The sequence below is a fragment of the Tympanuchus pallidicinctus genome, unplaced genomic scaffold, assembly GCF_026119805.1.
Source record: "Tympanuchus pallidicinctus isolate F22 unplaced genomic scaffold, pur_lepc_1.0 scaffold19, whole genome shotgun sequence".
Classification (NCBI taxonomy): domain Eukaryota; kingdom Metazoa; phylum Chordata; class Aves; order Galliformes; family Phasianidae; genus Tympanuchus; species Tympanuchus pallidicinctus.
The window spans coordinates 11,905,574-11,918,972 of NW_026294710.1; the positions used below are offsets into that span (position 1 = coordinate 11,905,574).

At 40.3% G+C, this 13,399-nt stretch overlaps 1 protein-coding gene across 10 annotated transcripts in view; it reads right to left on the reverse strand.

The window, feature by feature from the left end:
* Positions 1–13,399, reverse strand: part of CELF2 (CUGBP Elav-like family member 2) — a 555,355-nt gene that overhangs the window by 213,850 nt on the left and 328,106 nt on the right. The window contains exon 1 of one of the 10 annotated variants that reach the window (XM_052681226.1): positions 1,597–1,667. The exons of the other annotated variants lie outside the window; for them this stretch is intronic. The gene's annotated coding sequence lies outside the window, so the exon portion shown is untranslated. Of the gene's footprint in view, positions 1–1,596; positions 1,668–13,399 lie in introns of those variants that run through there. 10 annotated transcript variants of the gene reach the window in all.

Genomic DNA, 13,399 nt, shown 5'->3' on the forward strand with positions numbered 1-13,399 from the left:
CATGCGGAAGTCTTACCTCAAAAACAGTGCCTATTAAGTGCCAGGTACGACCTGTTTCACATTCCATCCTCTTGCAAATACAACCATCCATCAAGCTTGTCTTTTCCCTGCAAGCTTCTCTAAGGGAGAGGCAGAAACACAGACGCTGCAGGGTGACTTTCCTCAAGCTCCAGCTTCTTCCTGTCTCTTTGCCTTTCCCAGCTCTGCCCAGGAGAGGAGTTCAGTGCTGTCCAATCTGAGAGCACCAATGAAAGCTGCACTGCTGGACTTGTGTGTGCAGGGTGTATCAGGAGCTTTCCCCTGAAAAATGGCTGGGGTAGTAACATGAGGTTGCAGCAGCCCAAGAAAGTTGACATCAAGAGTGAAACAATGCAAAAACAGCATTGGGAAAGCTTGTCATGGGCATGGATGCCTCCTGCAGAGGACCTGCTCCATGATCCTGCAGGGAAATGCCCACCTGGTGCTGAAGGGTTACACACATTTCTGTTTTTTCTACAGTGGAGGCCAAATGGCTGCTGGTCCAACCCCAGGTGGTGGAGCTCCCTCCCTGTGCCCAGAAGCAACTGCTATTTGTCTGTCAGCTCTGGAAAGTTCAGGGGAATGTGTGTGCTGGGGAGGCTGACAGCCCCTCTGAGGCATGTCCTCAGCTGCTCTGCACACCACCGAAACAGAGGAGATGAAGGGAAGCAGGCTGCACCTTGCTATAGGAGCCATGTTCCTCCTTAAGCATCCCTGAAGGCATCATTATATTTGCAGTCATTAGGGCTCTCCCTGCTCTACAGATAGGGAAGAGGTGGATAACAACTACTATAGGAGGACATCCAAATAAATGCTGCAGCTCACCACTGCACTCCAAGCAATAGCTCGATCATTTGAAAACATGCAGGCTGTCAGTCCCCTATCACTTATCATTTTAATTGACTGCCATTTCACAAACTTCTTCCAACCTGGGAGCCTGCATCCTACTTCCATTCTGCAAACCCATCACAAACCCTCTTGAGCATTCTCCTTTTTTTTATTTTCTTAATTTTGCACTTATTTTTCCAAAACGTCTCCCATGAGAAGCTGGAATTTGCTAGTCAGAAGCATGGCATGTGTATTTGTACAGTACTGGCCACTTTCACAAGGGCCTGCTTGTGAACAGCAGAACAAAAGAACAGCCAAGAAGGTCTTCCACTACTTTCTTTTTTTTGTCTTGGGTTTCAGAGGAGTTCCTTTTTAATCACAACACAGCAATGGCAAACCCCGACAGGAGATTTATTTTCTCATCTACATTAGCTTCTGACAGCACCCTTTTTTGCACCCTCGAACACATTTAGAGCATCCATTCTTCACTCCGTAACACTTTCCTCATGCTTAATCACTTCCAAAATGTTCCTTCTTCTATCACTCCCTCTCTTCTCACTCATTTCTCGTACCATTTATTTCCCAGGACTCTGCAATTTTTCAAACTGTTCCTTTTGGAGGGCAGCACCTCCTTGACTATGCTAAAATCCCTCCTGAAAACACACCTGCTGAGAGGCTCACCAGAAATTAGTCCCGTGGATTGTGTTTCTCATTGGCCTTTGCCTGCCTGTTCTCAAAGCCCAGGTTCACCTACCCGGGAGCACAGACTTCAGCTGGGAACAACGCAGAGAGGGGGAGGGAGGAACACCTCCAGAGGATCATTCTGAGCACCTAAGATTTAATGTAATAGAACTATTAATAATACATAAGAAAAGAATTATCCAGAGCTTTTTAGTCAGAAAAATCTACAGCCCAAGCCCCGTCTGAATTGAAGAGATTTTTTTCTGCTCACTGGGACATGAATTAGTACCAAGTACATAACCTACATTTCCAGTCAAACGTGCAGCATTGCATACAGCTCTCGCTCTGTGCTTTAGTTCCTTATTCCAAGTTCCTTATTCCATGTATAATTCCAAGCATTTCAGTTTTGCACCAAAATGCACTTGTCATTTACTGCCCATCACATCAGCTGTCAACACTTCTTAAAATCCTGATCCATTGTTCCCAGTCATTAACTCTGTCTCCAGTATCAGTATTTATAGCCCTGCGTTAGATAGATGGCTTGTTTGCAGTGCAGGCACCCAAACTGCAGTTGCTGGTTTCTCTCCCTCCCCTCTTTTTGCACACTAAATGCACATAGCTGAATTCCCCGAGTAATGAGAGACAAAGTACTTAATGTACAAACTGGACAACACCCTTAGTTGTGGAGGCACTTTTATCATGAAAACAAGCATACATTAAATGCTTCACTGAATTAATGCCTAATTTCCAGAGCATTAAAACCCTGAGCTCCTTCTTTAAAAACCAATCTCAGCCCCACTCTTAGTTCAGTACAACCTGAAAGTTTCCACTGAGCACCAACTTATCTGTGCTCTCTCAAATGGTGTCTAATTCAAGTTTCTAATCTGCGGCTTTTTATCTTATTCATTGCTCCCTGAATGTGGAATTCACTATCTATTTACAAAGGGGAAGTAAGTACTACCACTGTTTCCTAGACAACAGGAGAGCAAAATTAACTCTACTCCCACCCCTTCCAAAACAGGCGGTGATATTAAATTTTGCTAACAGAAACATATTAAAGAAAAGCTATAGCTAAATATATATATAAAAAGCAATGCATGGCAAAACACATTTGATGCTGCTGTGTCATGAAAGCATACCTTGCGTTACACTCACTGTCCCTTCGAAAACAAAACACAACTTGCTTCAGCTACACAGCCCACAAATTCATCTTGTGATAATTAGAACAGAGAAAAGAAATCTGAAAAATTTCACTCATTTAGCGTGGGTAAAAATCCCTCTTCCTCAGCAGGGCACACAAACAGAATTTTGCAGTGTATCAGCTTCGCGTGACATTTCAGTAGGGGTGGGGAAGACTTTACAAATAGGAGAGTTTGCAGAAAAACAAAGTGCAAATTAAACTGAATCTACTGCACTGGGTTTTGGCATACTGCAATACACTTGGCATGCTAACAATACACCGAAGGATATTCATCCAAGGGGATGAATTCAAACTGCCTGAACCTTTTCTCCTAGTCTGGAACTCACGGATTCCACATGCTGCAAAACCAGTACCTACTTCTACATCATTTCATTGTAAAGCTGCTGGACCGCTCAATTTTAAGGCGACACAAAAGGGAAGAGGAGATTGTTAGACACCAATAAAACAAAACTATTTCTCCTTGTTTTATATTTCAGTTCTTTATGATTAGTTTTATGGAGCCCTGAGGACCTGGGGGTCTTTTTGTAGTTGTGTTTAGTAGCCTTTTGCCTAGGTTGTGCCCAGGCAATTTGAGTGAGGTCATACAACACAGAACCAGAGTAATTCAAGAGAATTTACAATACAAACAGAAGTGATTTGGAGCACCATATATATTTACGAGAGATGTGAAGATAGAGATTTTTTTCTCTACAAGGAAAGACTCCAAAGCATCACGGTAGTCCTCTGCAGGTATGTATGACAGAACAGTACAGTCTGCAAGCCTGGATTGTAGCATGGTTTTTATAGCTCCTGGAAGTTTTTAGTGTGAAGTGCCTTTAGGATAAGAACACCATGCAGTGAGGCTGCAACTACCAACATGAGAACACTCCAAATGGTCACCAACTTCTCAGGTATACAATTATGAGAGGTATCTCCTTGCCTTCCCAGCAGTCAGTACCACATCATGTTCAATATGAAGGAGATGACAAGTATGTTCCTTTATTTTTTTCGTTCCTTTGTTTTTTCATTCCCTTCCCCCTTTGCCAGTGTACATCGCAGCAATCCGTCATGCCTCAAAGCCTTTTTCCCTTCACCAAAAATATCCTTGCTTAAGTATTGGCAAGGGAGGAAAAAAAACAAAAAAAAACAAGAAAGGAAAATAACAAATATACATTGGAAAGGCAGGGAGAAACAAGGAATCTTGATAGTTTGCAACTCACGCAGTTATGAAGAAATGCTTGGACACAGCACAGTAACCCACACGGAGTTGTGCTGTGCTACTTGTACCTAACTCCTTACGCTTTCCTGATTTCCAGGCCGTGCAGCTCTTCTGCTGCCCTGAATTTCACAGACATCCAGGGAGAACTGCAGATAAGAATGTTAGACTTAAGAGTACAAGTCACAAAATGCATTATTTGGCTGTCAAACCAGGACTTGCTAAATTAATGAAGCATTTTAATTCCCAGATCAACAGAAGCAAAGTTAATTTTGTGAAAGTGTGCTAGATTCCAAACCTATTACTATTAAGACTAACTTAAACCTCATCTACATTCTTCAGGGAACAGGAGGGGAGAATAAACAGAGGTGAAATTAAGCACAAATGTGAAGTGGGTTTTTTTAGGGTTTTTTTCTTTCTTTCTTTCTTTTCTTTTTGACTGCAGTAATTTTGATGAAAGAAACTTAGAGACCTGTTAGCTCTAATTCCTAATAGACTGGTCCATTTTCCAGCAGCCTACCACATCCATTTTCTTTATGCACACTTTCTCCCCCCTTCTGCTTTTCAACAACCAGCAAATACATTTGTTTTTGTAGGAGTTAAATCAGTATTTCCCAAATGATTATTTGCACTGTAGAAGCTGTTCAGAACTTTCATGGATCAGGGTCTCCAGAATTAGGTTTTGTAATAACACAGTACAAGGAAAAGGTCTTTTCTCTAAAGATCTTGCACAGTCTACAGTCTGAAATGAGAAGCAAATTAATTCAATAACAGGAATTCAAGACAGAGACGAACTCTTGACTGTAAGCAGCTGGTCTATAGACCATCTTCTATGGCTATGTTTGAGCACTGCAAAGCAGCCTCTGAACTGTATAGCATGTAAATAAATAGTAAGATAACTACTAATCACCACAGAAGAGCAGAACTGGATCTACAGCCTGCTTTTAATGGAGCAGTATTTAAGTTAGTCAAGATATGAACAGAACAGCACGTCATACTAACAGTTAATGTTCTGGAGTGAGGGTGAATGGGAACTACATGGGATAAGAATTACACACATAAGAATTACTGTGAGCTCTACAGGCCAGGAAACATCTAATGTGATCTGACTGACTGTGTGCTGTCCTTGCAAGTCCCGAGTTCAGTTTCAGGAGAGATGGAAGGGTTCTGGTTTTTCAACACCACATAGGAAACCACTAACCAAGTTGGCTGGTGGAGAACTCGGTTTAGTAAATGGCAGCCCAGCTGGTAGCTTGTTAATTCATCTCTTCTACTGCTCAGCAAAAGCCTATTTGTTCATAGAAACCTGACATCCTTCTACTAAATTAACCAAAATAACAAAGATGTGACATTTTGCAAATAAAAAGATTTTCACTGGAAGTTTCCCAAACCACACACATTTAAATCTCTGTCTTCACTTTCAGCTTTTGATGAAGAGCTTCTGAGATAGGCTTATGCTTGGGATGCCTCTTTTGCTTTCTCTTAGCCTACTGCCTTCGGCTGGTTGGCTTGGATGAAGTTGCTGAAAGCAGCTCTAGGACTCAGCCTGGACAAATGGGTCACATGGGACTAGCAAATTAACAAAGCATTCTTCACCTAACTTGACTCAAATCAAGACAGACTACATGAAGATAAATCTGAGGGGAAAATATCACCTTGTTTTTGTGCAATGGAAGGATCTGTCACCTGGCCCTTCAGTGGGAAAAGTTTTAGTTCTAAGTGAACAAATACTTGACAAGATCAAGATCAAGCAGCCCCACCTGGGGACTTCAGAGCTTGATTCAATAATTCAATTAAAGGAGGGGAAAAAGAAAAAAAAGCAGGACCTGAAAGGAGGAAAGTCCTCCAGGTTGCAACCATGAAAGAATCCTCTTACACTTCATTAATCCCTCAGAAGAAGGTACTGAGAACACTCTATTCTCTCACTACGTACACCAAAGAAAAAACTGCTCATGCCTTTTATATAAGGCATCAACATTTGGTTTCAACAGCACATCTCAAAATGAGCTGTTCACTCTCCATGAAGCCAAGAAAAATAATCCTCCTTGCAAATATCACCAAAGACTCCATGCTGGATTGAAAGGACAGTTATGCATTAAGATGGGAACAGAGATTCAACCTCCCTTTGTCTCAAAATCAATTTTTCTTCCTTTACCAAGACATTGACACACTTCACAAAAATATTCAGAGCTCCTCAGAGAAAAAGCACAAAGTTAAAACTAAATTATCATTACTTCCATAGAAAATGAGTACGAGGCTTTACAATACATTTCTGTGCTTGCAAAAAATGGGTAAGAAGACTAAAATAATTGGCCTGATTTTCAGTGTCTAACTTTAGATACCCAAAATTGAAAATTTAGGTCATGTGACAATCTGTACTATTCAAATCCCATATCCTGCCTTGCTGCAACAAAAAGCTGCCTTCTTTTGCTTGCTGTGGTTTTAAAATGAAAACTGTTCAGGGTAAGAAGTAGATCTTCTCTTTATTAGCATGTTTCTAAAACTGCATCATGGTATTCATCAGCACTAGAACCAATGCAGCTTTAAACTTGGTGCATTTTGTTTTAAGGAATTAATCATCAAGAAGGTTTTCTGTTCTCCTGGAAACGCAGAGCCTTTGCCAAGTTTATCAATACACAGAGGCAAAATTGCTGTCAACCTGACCTGGACAATTGCAAAGGGTTCATTATTCATGCTCATTCAATTTCTGGCCGTTTTGCTGACACAAGGATGGTACTCAGTGCCAACTGAGACGGTGGTTTTGACATGGACACTTTCCCACTATAAACTGGACCACATCCACTAGCCTATTTCATGCACTGAACAGCTGTTGCAAGGAAAAAAAAAGTGATCCAAGCCAGTGTCCCAGAGGTAAAAGATCCTGTAAAGCAAAATGGTACTCAGATGTAGTGTTTATAAAATTATGTTTCAATTTAAAGGCTGCTTTGGGAATAGAGAAATACAAAGTCTCCTTTTCATCCTTTGTTTGCTAGTTTTGAAAACAGCAAAACTAAGACTACTTTGACAAAAAAAGAAACTTCACAAAGCAAGTATTTTCATTTCATTTTGGTAAACAACATTTTAAGAAAACGAGAAAATTTTCTGGGTGTGCAAGTAAGACTCTAGGGAAGGGGGAAAAGGTTCTTAAGAACACCCCTTATTATAAGGAGTTTGAATGTACTCTTAAAACTGTGCATATGCTGAACTATAGCATTTCAATAGGGTGTGACATTAGCGTTTGAACATATTCTCAACTGTTTGGTTTGATTATATAATAAAGATATGCAACAGATTCTTGCAAACTTCAGCATTCGTTACTTTCTGCTATTATTCAAGTCAAGCTTCTTTATCACTACAGCTGTAAAATAAACCTTATTTATTTTAGTTCATCTGTTTGCTCCCTAGGGAGAAAATTGCAAATGCAGTTAGAAATTTTAAAAAACATTTTTCTTGCATTTTCTATGCATATTTAGAGAACTTCCCAGAGTACAGCAGCCTGAAAATGGAAGAATGCACATTTCCTTTGAATTATTTATGCAATCCTAATCCTTGAACATAAACACTTTCTTCCTTACCTATTTTATTTATACAGTAAACCACCTGTTAAATTACACCAGCATCACAATGCTTTCCAGACATCCAGAAATGTCAGAGACACCAGAGTAAAACTATTCACAGCTTGACTATTTACCTCCATTTCAGAAAGCTAAATACACACAATGGTAGTGGAAAACACCGTAAAAGAGTAATGTCATGCTTGAAGGTGCCTGCTCCATTGCATACAGCCTGCTTACTGTTCCTGTTCTTGCATACTTAGGTGGTCACTCCTAAATAACTGCCACAATAACATCTGATTTAAAATCATGGCTGAAGTTTTGCCCTTTCTATAGACTTTTAGGGCACAGGACTTCTACTTGCAAAGCTACATACTAGGGAATCAGGACTTGCTCAAAGTAATTGGGCCTTAAAAGCCATTGTGCACATTTTGTATATGGAACTGGGTCTCTTGAAGCACAACCTTTACTTAACCGTGGTCACACATGAGAGGTTCAGAACTGCTGTAGGAATTCATACCCCTGCACCAACCTAGCATCAATACTGATTTCTGAATAAACCAAGCATCATGTTCCCAACAAACATTGTGCTTCCTTCTTGGAAGCACCCAAACCTAACCTAAAAGGCTACAACCTCTTCTAAATTCAAAGATCAAGATGGAGAAAAAAATCCAACTGTGTTTGGCAGAGAGCACCTGAAAAATGCATGCCGCCAAGCAAATGCTACTGAAAAGCCAAACCAAAATCTGAGTTCATTTGAGATGGTATAGGACCAGAAGAAAGGAAACCAGGCATTTCCTGGTGTACTTCCAGTTCACTTTTCACTTCCCAATGTAGGTTTTAGGCAAAGTACAAGACAGACAGATAGCTTCTGGAGAGGGTCCAGAAGAGACCCACAAATGTGATCAGGGGGCTGGAGCACCTCCCCTATGAAGACAGGCTGAGGAAAAATGAAGGCTGTGGGGTGACCTCATTGCAGTCTTTCAGTACCTAAGGGGAGCCTAACGAACAAGAGGGAAATCAACTCTTTGAATGGGTAGATAATTGTAGGACAAGGGGAAATGGTTTTAAGTTGAGGAAGGGAAGATTTAGGCTGGATACCAGGTGGAAGTTCTTTACAGAGAGAGTGGTGAGGTTGTGGATTCCCCATCCCTGGAGGTGTTCGAGGCCAGTCTGGATGGGGCCCTGGGCAGCCTGATCTACTATTAAATGTGGAGGTTGGTGGCCCTGCCTGTGGCAGGGGGGTTGGAGATTCGTGATCCTTGAGGTCCCTTCTAACCCTGGTCAATCCATGATTCTGTGAAAGTCTTTGTGTTTTTTTGTTTTGTTTTGCTTGGTTGGTTGGTTTTTTTGGTTTTTTATTTTTTTGGTCTGTCTCTTTTGCACATTTGTTGGGATGGAAACTCATAGGTCTTTTGGTTAGTATATCGGGTGTAAAGGAAAAGAAACACACAGAGAACATTTGGATGACAACACTCAAAAAATGAACAGCGAGTTCAGCCTGTCCTATTTTATCAGTTGCCCTCTCTAAGGATGAAATTCAGAAAATTAAAAGAAAAATTCTGCTCTTGGCCATAACCATACAGCAGCAACCAAAACTAAAACCAAGCATATAAGAATGCACCTGTATGTTGTCCCTTCTCAGATTCTCAGTGACATATTATCAACCCAGCAACTAAACAGAAGCTAGCACAACCCAAGATCAAGAGATGCACAGGAACAGTTGAAAATCAGATGCTATTGGCAAGATTTTCTTTAAGTCTCCTGTACTTGGTTCCTTTTGAGCTGACTATTCATCTTCCACAAATATAAATATTCTCTGGCAATGCTATACTTGTTTAACAACCGTCACTGTGTATTCTCCACCTATACTAATGACACAGTGCAGTTAAGTAAACACCACTGTTGCATGAGAGAGGTTCAATTTTAATACACGCAAATGAATTAAAGTAGACGTAAGCAGGTTATGAAATGAGGAGAGAGTAGCCAAGAATCAAAGAAGAGATTGAATTTTAGCATTATTAAAGTGACAAAACTTGAGATCGCCGACTGTAAACAATTTTCATCACCTAATTAAACAGCCCATTAGTGCTTTCAAAAGAGATAGTTGGCGGTAGCCACTCAGAAAAACTGTTGACTTTGCAATGGTTTGTACTCCAAGTTAATGGAGTTGATTTCAAACAAGCACTTTGCCTGTGTAATTCATTACAATCGCATCAAATCCTTTCTGCAATGCTTTGGAATCCAAACATGAACATGTATGGAATCAGAAACCTGCAGCTCTGTAGCATCCTGGGCACGCACTGAGCCCAAAGCAAGATGCTGCTCTTCATCCGAGCAGCCTGGCTGGGCTAGGAGGATTACCCAGTGTCCTGAAGCGTATGCAGTAAGCAAAACACAGGCATTTCACAGTTCCTCATCCACTAACGTCAAGGACTGCACCAAAACCTGTGTGCAAGCCCCATCACGCACTAAAACAGTCTATCAAATGCTTCGAAGTGAGCCACAGCAGGAAAGTTGAACACCACTTCCTTACTGCACCAGCACCCAAGGCAAAAAGGCTGAGTGGAGCAAGCTGTGATACAGCTTGAGCAAGCCATTGTAGAGGCTTCCCAGCTATCCATAGAAAACGAGAAATTAAAGAGCGTGAAGATTTGTTGAGCTGTTGTAAATTATTGGGAATCATTGTTTAGAACAGGCTCCTTTCTGTCTTTATCTCTTTTAAATAGAACTGTATCTGAAAATATATTTGTTTATGCAGATTGGACATCCTTCTCCTATTTGAATTAGCACTATAAGTACATTCTGTATCAGCGCAGACATACTCGATGTATTTAATGTCAACACTGCTAGCAACGATGGAGATTGGAAATACTGCTCTGCTTGTTGGCCATGGAATAAATTTGCCAAACAGAATCAGTGTAGCTCTAGAGTTTAAATTAATGCAAGCAACACTGTTATCAGTAGTCTTTAGCCTGCCACTCTTAGCTTCTCACAGAAACATTTAGGAATAGGAAGCATTACATCTGGCTACAGCTGCATATTACATGGTCCATTGAGACTTAGATGCTGATGGCTGAACTGAATAACAAACAGCTGGGTATAAATGCAAAGATCAGGGAATCATAAGAAAATGCTTGTATAGTATCTTTGAAGCTTCAAATACAATGATACTGTATTAGTGCTATTAGCATTACAGAATAAAATAGCCTGAGGATTGGAGCTCAGTTTCTCAGCATGGGGAAGCAGCCACATTAAGGCAGGTAGCAGCAGAATCTTTTCTGACTACTGTAATATTTATATTTAAACAATGTATTTTATTAAAAAGTTGATTGTGAAACTAACATGAATCTTCATGTCTGCAGTACCAGCTGAAAGTCAGCCTGCTTTGGAAGTAGTGGGACAATTCCTCTCCATCTTTCAGAAAGTGATGATGAACATCTAGAATTAACAAAGGTGGTATTTTCAGTGCCATTGGAAACCTAAGACACAAAGATCTGTAATGAGCCACATTTAATGCAACACAGGAACAATCCAACTTATTGAAAAAAATCTTTCACCCCTCTTGTAGATCTACAGGTGTCTGAGAAAGGAAATCAAACACCAGAATGATGGGTCTTCTGACCTGTCCTCCAAGTGCTCACAGACATATAAGCTGCCATACACCTCTCGCAATTCATCAGCTTTCCCTGAATGAGGGGATTTGTTTTAAAAAGAACAAATGCATGTTATTCAATTAAATTCACTGGACAGAATGCACGTTGCCAGGACTGACATCAGACACAACTGTCTGACCTTGAGCAACAGTACAGTCAAAAGACCTCTCTAAGGCAAATGGAGAACAAAGACAAAAAAATCTAAGTGTAGCAGATCTAAAAATTGTTAGTTAATTGGCAAAAGGAAAGAAAAATAGTTTTAGTTCCTGCTATAGAACAGACTCTGTTTACTCAGTAAGTGAACGTGAGTAGTTTGGGCCAGTGAAACCCAGAAATCCATCTTCCTGCCTGGCTTGAACTCTCCATACCCACCTGACTGAGCATCCTACAACCAAAAGACACTAACTCCTTAACCACCTATACCAGCATTAGCAGAGAGAGCTCCTTTGAAGAAGGTAAGAATGCAAGCTGAATGCACACAGGTGTATGATGAGGAAATTCAGGAAAAGCTCTCCCTGCAGTCTTTTCAGAAGAGCACATCTTTCTGTTGAAGGTCATCATTTCTATTGAATATTCCTGTCTCAGGAAGACAGCCTCTTGCATTTTTGAAGTAGTTTAAAGACCAAAGAAATCTCCCTCAAAAACTTCTTGAAGAAACAAAATTTTGATTCATCAGACAAGACTGAATAGTTCTGAGACTACCTTTTAGATTCCAATAGAGAAACAAATCTTTGGGAAGATGGCAGAAACTATTTCTTGCACTAATATAACACTGGGTAGTGGTACAAGCAGAGAGAAAACATTTCTAGCCTGCCAGACTTTAACAAATAAGGGAGGAAAAAAAGAAGTAAAAAAAGATTCTTGAAGAAAATGAAACAGATAGTTATTTAGTCACGTTCTAGTTCTTGAGCTTCAAGAGTTGACGTGGCACAGAAGCACACCATACAAGGTTCTGTGTTTCTGACTGCTTCTCGTGCACCTCCATAGAGAACTGTTGCATCAAAGGTAGATTATTTTCCCTAGTTTGCACACCACCATCCCGTCATTGGTCTGGGTCTCGATACTGTTACATAGGAAGATACTTCTCATGAGGCTGAGACCAAAGGGGAAGGTTTAACTTCAACAAAGTAAGTTACTTCCATTTTACTACTCGAAACAGCTTTTGCCAGTGTTGAAGATAGCTCTGAGAATTCAGGAGCATTAAGGAGGCTAATGTACTTGAGCTTTGTTCTAATTACTTTTCTTAATAAGTTTTGCTGGACCACTAAGAATAGAAGCTGTCCTGGGATCTCCAGCACTCAATCACCACAGTGATCTTGTGCACAACTCACAGCAATCAGGCAGCAGAAATTGGAGGCAGTTATCAAAGGGGGGCAGCAACTGCATGAAGTCCATGGACCTAATTGCCCTTATTGTGTTCCCTGGTTGTAACATGGCCTGGAGCCTCTTCTACAGAAACCTAAGTGGCCATAAAAATGTACAAAATGAGACTGGCATTAATTTTTTTAAGTTATTTTTTAAAAATACACACACAAACAAACAAATAACAATAAGCAATGAATGTAAAAGTAGCATCCAAATTATCTCTTCAGGATAAGAAAAAACAGCCAGAATAAAAGGATAGGAGTGAGAACACACTAATTTTAGTCCAGACTGTTTGTGCTATTGGCAATAAATTCATTGACCTACCCACATGCACTCATTAATTGCTCACGGGTGCATAGGCATTCAGGACCATTCTGCACTTATTTATTAGCATTCATGTGATCATTAAACATCTCTACCCACTCTCCTCAATGCAGTGAATCACAGAACCAACAACTGTTGTTGTTTTCTGTTCAAACAGTCTGTGGTGATCTCCACAGGGGCAAGTTCCATTTTCAGAGATCATTCAAATGTCCAACATTCTTGGGGTGGGTGAAAAATAAACTATAACTAATGTCAGGAATTGATACACTTTGATTCTGTGGATTTCTACTCCGAAAAGCACATTGCAACAATTCAGATTGGTCATCTGCCCCCAAAAGTTTCTGACCAAGCTTCCAGTGCCAGCTCTGTATAATTAGGAAATCAAGGTCATCTATCTCCTCCCCCTGCGTTTCCATTCCTTCAGCTATTGAAGCACAAAACGATAACCTTATTTTAGTTAGTTGTAATAAACTGCAACACTAAAATTCCTTTATGCAAAGGAAAAAAAGCACGAGAAAATAGCATTTTCCATACCATTTTTCTTCTGAAAAATATATCTGTTCCACAACATGGAATG